General features: G+C 33.9%; 1 protein-coding gene across 3 annotated transcripts in view; it reads left to right on the forward strand.

Annotated features, from left to right (window-relative positions):
- Positions 1 to 9,435, forward strand: part of LOC137655847 (octopamine receptor beta-2R-like) — a 605,153-nt gene that overhangs the window by 401,269 nt on the left and 194,449 nt on the right. For all 3 annotated transcript variants that reach the window (XM_068390026.1, XM_068390027.1, XM_068390025.1), the window contains exon 4: positions 3,342 to 3,454. The gene's annotated coding sequence lies outside the window, so the exon portion shown is untranslated. The remainder of the gene's footprint in view (positions 1 to 3,341; positions 3,455 to 9,435) is intronic.

Raw genomic sequence — 9,435 nt, forward strand, 5'->3', positions numbered from 1 at the left:
TTGTAAACGAAGTTAAACTATAGATACCGGAAAACCAAAGCTGGTATATCATAGCAGGGACGGTGTGACGTCATTAATCACCGAATGGATTTTTTTCTTCTTTTTTTTTTTTTCGTCGGGGAGAGTAAAGGCCCCATGTGGTAGTCGTACGTTTGACGGGAACTATTACAACGCCAGTCTTTTGTAACTCTGTAGACCATGCCTCTCTCTCTCTCTCTCTCTCTCTCTCTCTCTCTCTCTCTCTCTCTCTCTCTCTCTCTGTTTTTTCGGCCCTGTCGGTCAGAGTATAGGCCTTATACGGTAGACGTGCTATACGTCTGACGGGAACTATTACATCGCCCGTCTTTCTTAACTCTTTAGACCTTGGAGCAACGTACGTGACTTAGATATCGATCACTAAAATCCCTCTCTTCTCTTTGAGGCTTCTTGTTTGCCATGTTTGTAACGCGATCGCCCTATCATCCCATTGATCATATATCCACTACAGCTCAAGTCTCTGTCACTACCTTTCATGTTCAGTCTTTTTTCAGGGTGTACTCTAAAGCCTCAAAGTCTTCTCTTCGACACTGCAGTGCCCAGGCCTTTGAAGAGCAGCTCCTATCGTATGGAACTCATTTGGGCGTCTTTCATAAGAAACTAAGGGGAATGTACAACGAGTTCCTCTTTGACACTTCCTGTGCTTTTGACAGGTTCTGGTACAAGGAGTTATTAGCCTCTCTCTCTCTCTCTCTCTCTCTCTCTCTCTCTCTCTCTCTGAGGACATATTCTTTACTCATAACCCACTCTCTTTGTCTTTGAGAAACTCTCTCTCTCTCTCTCTCTCTCTCTCTCTCTCTCTCTCAGCATACTTTCTACTTTACTTTCACAATGATATATTTTAATCAAAAGATTTTTGTGCATCATAATGAATGTAAAAAATGTCTTGTAATGATGCTCAATCATGAGTTAATATTGACCTGCCCACTAGCCTGTGACCTGACAGAATATTATAATATATCAGTTAAAAAAAAATATTAGTCCCTTCTCATACATGTCTCTTTCTTGTCCTCTTGATGTCTGTTTATCCTGAAAATACTACATAAGTCTTATATTAATGTTTCAAGTGATTCAGGAGCATCAGTAATTAAAAGTACTACTAATAAAAATGGCCATTGAAATAACTTTGATTTCAGTCATATCTCTCCAAAATATGTAAAGTACCCGTTAATGAAAATTTCAAATATAATTATGTTATTTGTATTGCATATATATATATATATATATATATATATATGTGTGTGTGTGTGTGTGTGTGTGTGTGTGTGTATTATAGCCACGAAAGGAAAAATGAAAAAGACTTGATTGAGGTTAGTACTTTCATCCACTCAGGACATTATCAAACTCAGCAATGAGAATACATATACAAAGACATCGTATTTATACAGGAGAGGGGGATCCAACAGCTGTCAATTTCTTAATAATTCCGGAGAAGTCAGATTTTAGATAAAAGGATAATACTGGATTAACGGAAAACAGATCTGGGCTTAGATTCAAATTTCTACCTTGAGTACAGGAGATTAAAAATGATTCAACAATATTCCTTTGGAAATAGTCATTTACATGGATTACTTTTTCCGTCTTTGACCAACCAATTCTGTGACTTGACCCTAACCAGTGGGAGGCTAAGGCATTATTAAGAGAACCCCTGGAGACGGCCACCTGATGCTGTTTTAATCTGACTGGTATACTTTTTGATGTTTGGCCGACATAAAATAGGTTACACTCTGAACAAGGAATGCTATATATTACATTATTATTATTTCCAGAACTATTCTTAATTAACATGTTTTTTTAATGTACAATTATATTTAAACACTACAGAAATATCTAGTTTTTTCAAAAGGGATATAACATTTAAAAAACAAACATGAAATGGCAAACAAAGCATATTATTAATTGTTTCCTTCCTCTCTAATTGGACACTATAAAATGTTTTCTTAGCTTTATTCATACATTTTTCTAAGAAATATTTAAACCTAAATAAATTCGAGAGGAATGTTCATAACAGAGTCGGTATCAACTCTCATCTCTCTTGATAGCCCAGTGGGTTTGATAATCAAATGGCCGTTTTTATCTATTAGAAGCCATGGGTTTGAATTCTGGCCCGGGGGGCATATTAGCGAAGTCTGAAAGGGTTGGTCCCGGGACGATATTAGAGCCAATCATATCAAGAGCTCAGAGGAGACATTTATTGCCAGCCTATTACGTTAGCACCTATCCCATGCCATGACGTGATCACCTATATATATATATATATATATATACATACATATATATATACATATATATATATATATATATATATATATATATATATATATAGACAAAGGCCTCAGACATGTCCTTAATCATGTCTGAGTTTGGCAATTTTCATCACCACACCGGCCTCTGCGAATTGTTGGTGGCGGGAGACTTCATTCTGAGCGCTCACAGCAAACCAACCTATTATGGGTGGCCCTGACTATTTAAACTTTGCTGATCATGGCGTACACAAACCCTTCCTTTACGTTAAGGCATCCCCACTCAGGTAGGGGTGTGTAGCCTATATATTAATGTATGTATATATATATATATATATATATATACCTTTTGAACTTTTGAATCGGTTATTTTATAAGTTTGAGAACAACAGTACATATTATTATTATGATTATTATTATTATTATTATTATTATTATTATTATTATTATTACTTGCTACGCTACAACCTTAGTTGGAAAAGCAGGATGCTATAAGCCCAGAGACCCCAACAGGGAAAATAACCCAATGAGGAAAGGAAACATGGACAAATAAAGTATTTTAACAACAGTAACAACCTTAAAATTAATATTTCCTATATAACCTATAAAAACTTTAACGAAACAAGAGGAGGAGAAATAAGATAGAATAGTGTGCCCGAGTGTACCCTCAAGCTAGAGAACTAATGTTCGTTTATATTAACGTGTTGACGGTATATTGGTGTTTTTATACACGGCGTCAATGACCTTAGATGTCAGGATGCCAGAAAACCTCAAATAAATCAATCAATCAATCTTCACAACGATGCTTGATACGTAAGGATCTTATTTTCTGTCCAGGGCGAATTGACCATTTCTATTATTGAGAACCGTTTCATTTTTTACATGTAGATTCTATAACCATCGAAGTATTTTAAATATCTTTGGAATACTGTAACGAAATAAGGTAGACTTCATGTTTCATTTAATCATTTAACTGTAATCTATATTATTTCACTTGAAGTGATTTCTTGTATATTTTATCCTGGTCTTCTCAATAATTATGTTATTTTTTTTCTTTTCTAGGACTGCAGGGCTCCATCTGAAAGCATACTGACGCAAGCTAAGCTGGAAAAGGTTGATTGGCAAAACCTACATGGACTGCATCCCAATAAATGACTCCAGGTCCCTATTGAGAGGTAAGCGTATTGCAAAACATGAAAAGCAACCTATAACTGTTGACAATGCTTTTGCACGGGAGGGGGGAGGGGAACGGGTTTGGTAGAAATGCTACAGGAGTTTCCACTTTAAAAGCCACTTCCACGCATACAAATTTTGGCTTTGATTCTTGTGTGCTATATTTCGAGGGATTCACATCCAATACGTCTGATAGTAATTTGCTGAATTTCAGATTTAAAACAGATAATATTTAGTATTTCTAAATATCGCACAATTCATTATTTTTCCTGATATTCTGTATGTACAATTTCACTTATTACGGGTTTTTTTTTACTTTACTAATAGTTATTTTTTATTAAGATAGAATTATCAAAGGCTCAGGCGTGCTGAAGGATTCCTTCCTCTAATTTAAACGTAAAACCAATGTACTTTTTTAAGTATATTGGATATGAACTAATGAATATATGTGCTCCCAAAATCAAAATATTTTAAGAACAAAAACACCTCTCTCTCTCTCTCTCTCTCTCTCTCTCTCTCTCTCTCTCTCTCTCTCATCCGTGATACATTCCCCACTACATTTGTTAATGGGTTTGCACAGTTCCTCCCGGAAACACATTTATATCCCTCAATTAATCTTTTGTAAAGGAGAGATTAGTGATCATTCAAGCAAAACTAATCTCTTTCATAATACCCTCTTTAGGAGAAAGCTTTACTGTTCCAATTGCAATATATCAGAACCTCTCTCTTTAAATTCCACCATTGTAGTAAGACAAAACCCTCTTTACTGAAAAGATAATAAAATCATCATCATCTCCTCCTACTCCTATTAACGTAAAGGGCCTCGGTTAGATTTCACCAGTCGTCTCTATCTTGAGCTATTAACCACTGCTCTTCTTATCATCTCCCACTTCTAACTTCATACTCCTCAGCCATGTAGGCCTGGGTCTTCCAACTCTACTAGAGCGTTGTGGAGACCATTTAAAAGTCTGGTGAAGTAATCTCTCTTGGGGGTGCGAAGAGCATGCCCAAACCATCTCCATCTACCCCCCACCATGATATCATCCACATATGGCACTCGTGTAATCTAATATAGTTTCATTTCTAATACTGTCCTGCCATTTAATTCCCAATATCCTTCTGAGGGTTTTGTTTTCAATTCTACTAAATCTGTTGGAGATTGTTTCATTATCATACCATGACTCATTTCCATACAGTAACACAGATCTCACTAACGAGATCTATCTATCTATCTATATATATATATATACATACATATATATATATATATATATATAAATATATATATATATACAACATATACATATATATATATATATATATGTATGTATATATATGTATATATATATATATATATGTGTGTGTGTGTGTAGATATATATATATATATATATACATATATGTATAGATATAGATAGATAGATAAAAATACATAACTATTTCTCATCATTTTCCAATACCAGAAAAGGGACAGAAATAAGATCTTCAATAACGCGAGGTTTATTTTCTTTTTCTAATTTCACTTTTGCCTTCGTCAGGTAATAAGTGTTATTGCCTGTGGGTGGAGGAGGTTTTCCTCCAGAACATAACACCTCTATCGGATACTCAATACCAAGTCTCTATATGAAGTCTTGGACATTGTGTGTTTTTCCTCTTACATATTTTATCCCATTTTCCTGCATTTTTGGGGCTATTGGCCCAAGTTATCAATGTTTTATGTTACATTCTTAATCATATTCTCCGAAGGTTTGAAGCTTTATGTCTAGTTTTGATTTGCTTTAGAATATGATCTATATCATATAACATCGATTGGTTCCAATAAACTTTCTTTTTCCTTCTAAATATTTTATCTAATTTTCAAGCATTTTATCAATGTCTTTATATGTTAGATTTGTAATCATATTCTCTTAAGGTTTCAAGCTATATTTGTAGTTTTGATTTTCTTTAGAATATAATCTATATATAACATCGATTGATTCCAATAAACTTTATTTTTTCTTCTAAATATGTTATCCCGTTTCGACGCCTGCTTTATGTCTATCTATCTATATACCAAGGCACCTCCCCCAATTTTGGGGGGCAGCCGACACCAACAACGAAACAAAACAAAAAGGGGACCTCCACTCTCTATGTTCCTTCAGCCTAATCAGGGACTCGACCGAGTTCAGCTGGTACTGCTAGGGTGCCACAGCCCAACCTCCCACATTTCCACCACAGATGAGGCTTCATAATGCTGACTCCCCTACTGCTGCTACCTCCGCGGTCATCTAAGGCCCCGGAGGAGGCAGCAGGGCCTACTGGAACTGCGTCACAATCGCTCGCCATTCATTCCTATTTCTAGCACGCTCTCTTGCCTCTCTCACATCTATCCTCCTATCACCCAGAGCTTTCTTCACACCATCCATCCACCCAAACCTTGGCCTTCCTCTTGTACTTCTCCCATCAACTCTTGCATTCATCACCTTCTTTAGCAGACAACCATTTTCCATTCTCTCAACATGGCCAAACCACCTCAACACATTCATATCCACTCTAGCCGCTAACTCATTTCTTACACCCGTTCTCTCCCTCACCACTTCGTTCCTAACCCTATCTACTCGAGATACACCAGCCATACTCCTTAGACACTTCATCTCAAACACATTCAATTTGTAAAATACATTCTCTTAAAGTTGGGGATTCAGTAATAGTTAATCTTTGCCTGTAGATTTAATCTATATTCTATAGCACTCATCTGATTGAAAAAAATTTTGTTTTACCTAATTAATGGAGCTAAAGTTACTCATTGTTCAAAGTATATTCCTAAAGATACTTTATATGTTATATAAATATACATTATTTGCCCATATTCCTTTCATTTAACTTTAATAATAATGATAATAATAATAATGACAATGATAATAATATCAATAATAATATCAATATCAACAATAATACTAATAGTAATGGTATCAATATCAGTACTACTACTAATAATAAAAATGATAATACTAGTAGTAGTAGTAGTAGTAGCAGTAGTAGTAGTAGTAGTAGTAGTAGTAGTAGTAGTAGTAATAACTAGCGGAACCCGTGTAAATTACACGAAATGATATTTTCAATACTAATTATCTTGTTCCTAACCTATATATGTTTGAATAAAATGTGACAAGATTTGACTTGTATATTTATTTTTAAAAATGAGCAGTACATGAATTGGGAAAACTATATAAGATGTGCTTTGGTTAAGTAGTCAAAGTCTAATGTGAATTTGTAAGAGTATACCAGGAAATTATTTCAGTTTTCTTTAAGGCGTCACACAAAATAAATAACACAGACGCTATCGTATAAATATATAGATAATAATAATAATAATAATAATAATAATAATAATAATAATAATAATGTGATACTTCACCTAAATTCTGCTTCTCCAAATGTCCTTATAGAATACTGTTTTTTTCAACTAGAGCTGTAGCTAAGATGATTATAATAATAATAATAATTAATAATAATAATAATTCATAATAATGATAATAATAATAATAATAATAATAATAATAATAATAATAATAATAATAATCATAACAATTAATAATAATTAATAATAATAATTATTATTGATTATAATTAATAATAATAATAATAATAATAATAATAATAGTAATAGTAATAATAATAATAATAATACACTTCAGAGTTGTGGTTCAGAAATATAAATCTTTAAGAACAAATACCCTTGAAATATTAAGAATGGAAAAAAATGAGTAGCACATACTGATGTCCAATACAAATTTTGAGTATTTTAATCATTTCTGGAAAAGAAGAGCCTTATGTAGAGGCAATTACATTGTTTATGGTAAAGTAAATGTTAGATATTCCCATGTATAGTTATAGCATATATATATATATATATATATGTGTGTGTATATATATATATATATACAGTACATATATACATATACAGTATATATATATATATATACACATATAAATATATATATATATATATATATGCATATATATATATATATATATATCTGGCCAATCTTTCAACGATGCCTATGAAAAGTTTTTTTACCTAAATTGATAACAAAGTTGTAAATTAACGTGCTAAGAAATGCGTTTGTAAATTAGTGTGGGAAATTGTTCCACCTCATAAGGACTGATTATTTGAAATATAACGCAAAACAACACACACACAAAAAAGGAATAGTTTGGAATTCATGAGAATTACTTTATGTTTGGAACGTCCTAGTTTTTTTAGATGGAATGAGCCCAAATTTCCCCAAGCAACTCCGGCCAGAATCATAGCCAAGAGAGAGAGAGAGAGAGAGAGAGGAGAGAGAGAGAGAGCAGCGTTGAACGATAGAGATTCACGTTTCAGCCTAACTAAATCGTTTGTGTGTGTGTGAGAGAGAGAGAGAGAGAGAGAGAGAGAGAGAGAGCAGCGTTGAACGATAGAGATTCACGTTTCAGCCTAACTAAATCGTTTGTGTGTGAGAGAGAGAGAGAGAGAGAGAGAGAGAGAGACCAGCGTTGAACGATAGAGATTCACGTTTCAGCCTAACTAAATCGTTTGTGTGTGTGAGAGAGAGAGAGAGAGAGAGAGAGAGAGACCAGCGTTGAACGATAGAGATTCACGTTTCAGCCTAACTAAATCGTTTGTGTGTGAGAGAGAGAGAGAGAGAGAGAGAGAGAGAGACCAGCGTTGAACGATAGAGATTCACGTTTCAGCCTAACTAAATCGTGAGAGAGAGAGAGAGAGAGAGAGAGAGAGAGAGAATTCAAATAGTTTGCATCAGGATGTAAGAAATCGGGCTAAATCAGAAGTCATTAGAATAATTAAGGTTGTTGCTAGGTAGAAATCAATCATTTGATGCAATTCTCAGACAACGTTGATCAAATACTTATTTGTATATATTTTTTATACAAATAATCGTATGTTATCAGGGCAATTTATTTGCTAGTAAGCTTTGTAATATTCCTACTATCATTATACAATTATAAGTAACACGCTATCAATGATTATCAGGAAAATAAGTTGACCTTTGGTTTAAATGTTTAAAGGTCTCTCATGAATGGCAGAGGCAAGGGACAGTGACATTTCCCTATCAAGCAGGACAATGCCCTAAAGACTGACCACATTACATGTGATCAGCGCCCAAGCCCCCTCTCTACCCAAGCAAGGACCAAGGTGGGCTGGACAATGGCTGCTGATAACTCAGCAGATAGACCTATAGGCTCCCCATTCCCCCATCCTTAGCTCACAAGGATAAAGTTGCAGCGACCAAAGAAACAAACGTGTTTGAGCGGGACTTGAACCCCATTTTGCACCAAACAGGCAAGGACGTGTACCAACAGGCCACCACAACCCTAGATTATATTTATCATGTTTTGCCATTTAGGATGAAATACCAAGATCACAAAATTTGTGCAGAAAAAGAATTTTAGCAGAAATAAAGTTATTTCTCCACTAATTGGGTCTACAATTTTGACCTTCACAGGTGCAAAAATTGACAGAACTTATTATGATTTTTATAATATATACACAAATGCGAGTTTAAACCTTTAATGACTCAATTTACTTGCTGTTGAATAGTGTTATGGTTATGCTCGTTTCTGAATGTTTTTTATCCTTTTTTTTTTCTATACAAAATTCTTCAATATTTGTTAAAAAGAGGAGTTTTTTGTCTGTTAAAAACTAATTTACCTAGCACAAAGCTTCCCAGTTTCAGTTGATATATTTGTAGATTATACTGAACGGTGGTTCCTTTTTATATAATGTAATATATTTACCCTAATTGTGTATACTGTTTTGTGTTCTTTATATGACTTAAATTCAGTTTTTTTTTTTTCAATAGTCACGATTTCCTTTTAGCCCCTGGATTTTTACAAGCATTGTCAGACTTACAACTAAATTCAAAGAAATGATTACATATAAATGTTGTGTCTAAGTTTTGCAAAAGCATATGAAAATATTAAAGTATATGTTGTTTGAAATCTTA

The sequence above is a fragment of the Palaemon carinicauda genome, chromosome 16, assembly GCF_036898095.1.
Source record: "Palaemon carinicauda isolate YSFRI2023 chromosome 16, ASM3689809v2, whole genome shotgun sequence".
Taxonomy (NCBI): Eukaryota; Metazoa; Arthropoda; class Malacostraca; order Decapoda; family Palaemonidae; genus Palaemon; species Palaemon carinicauda.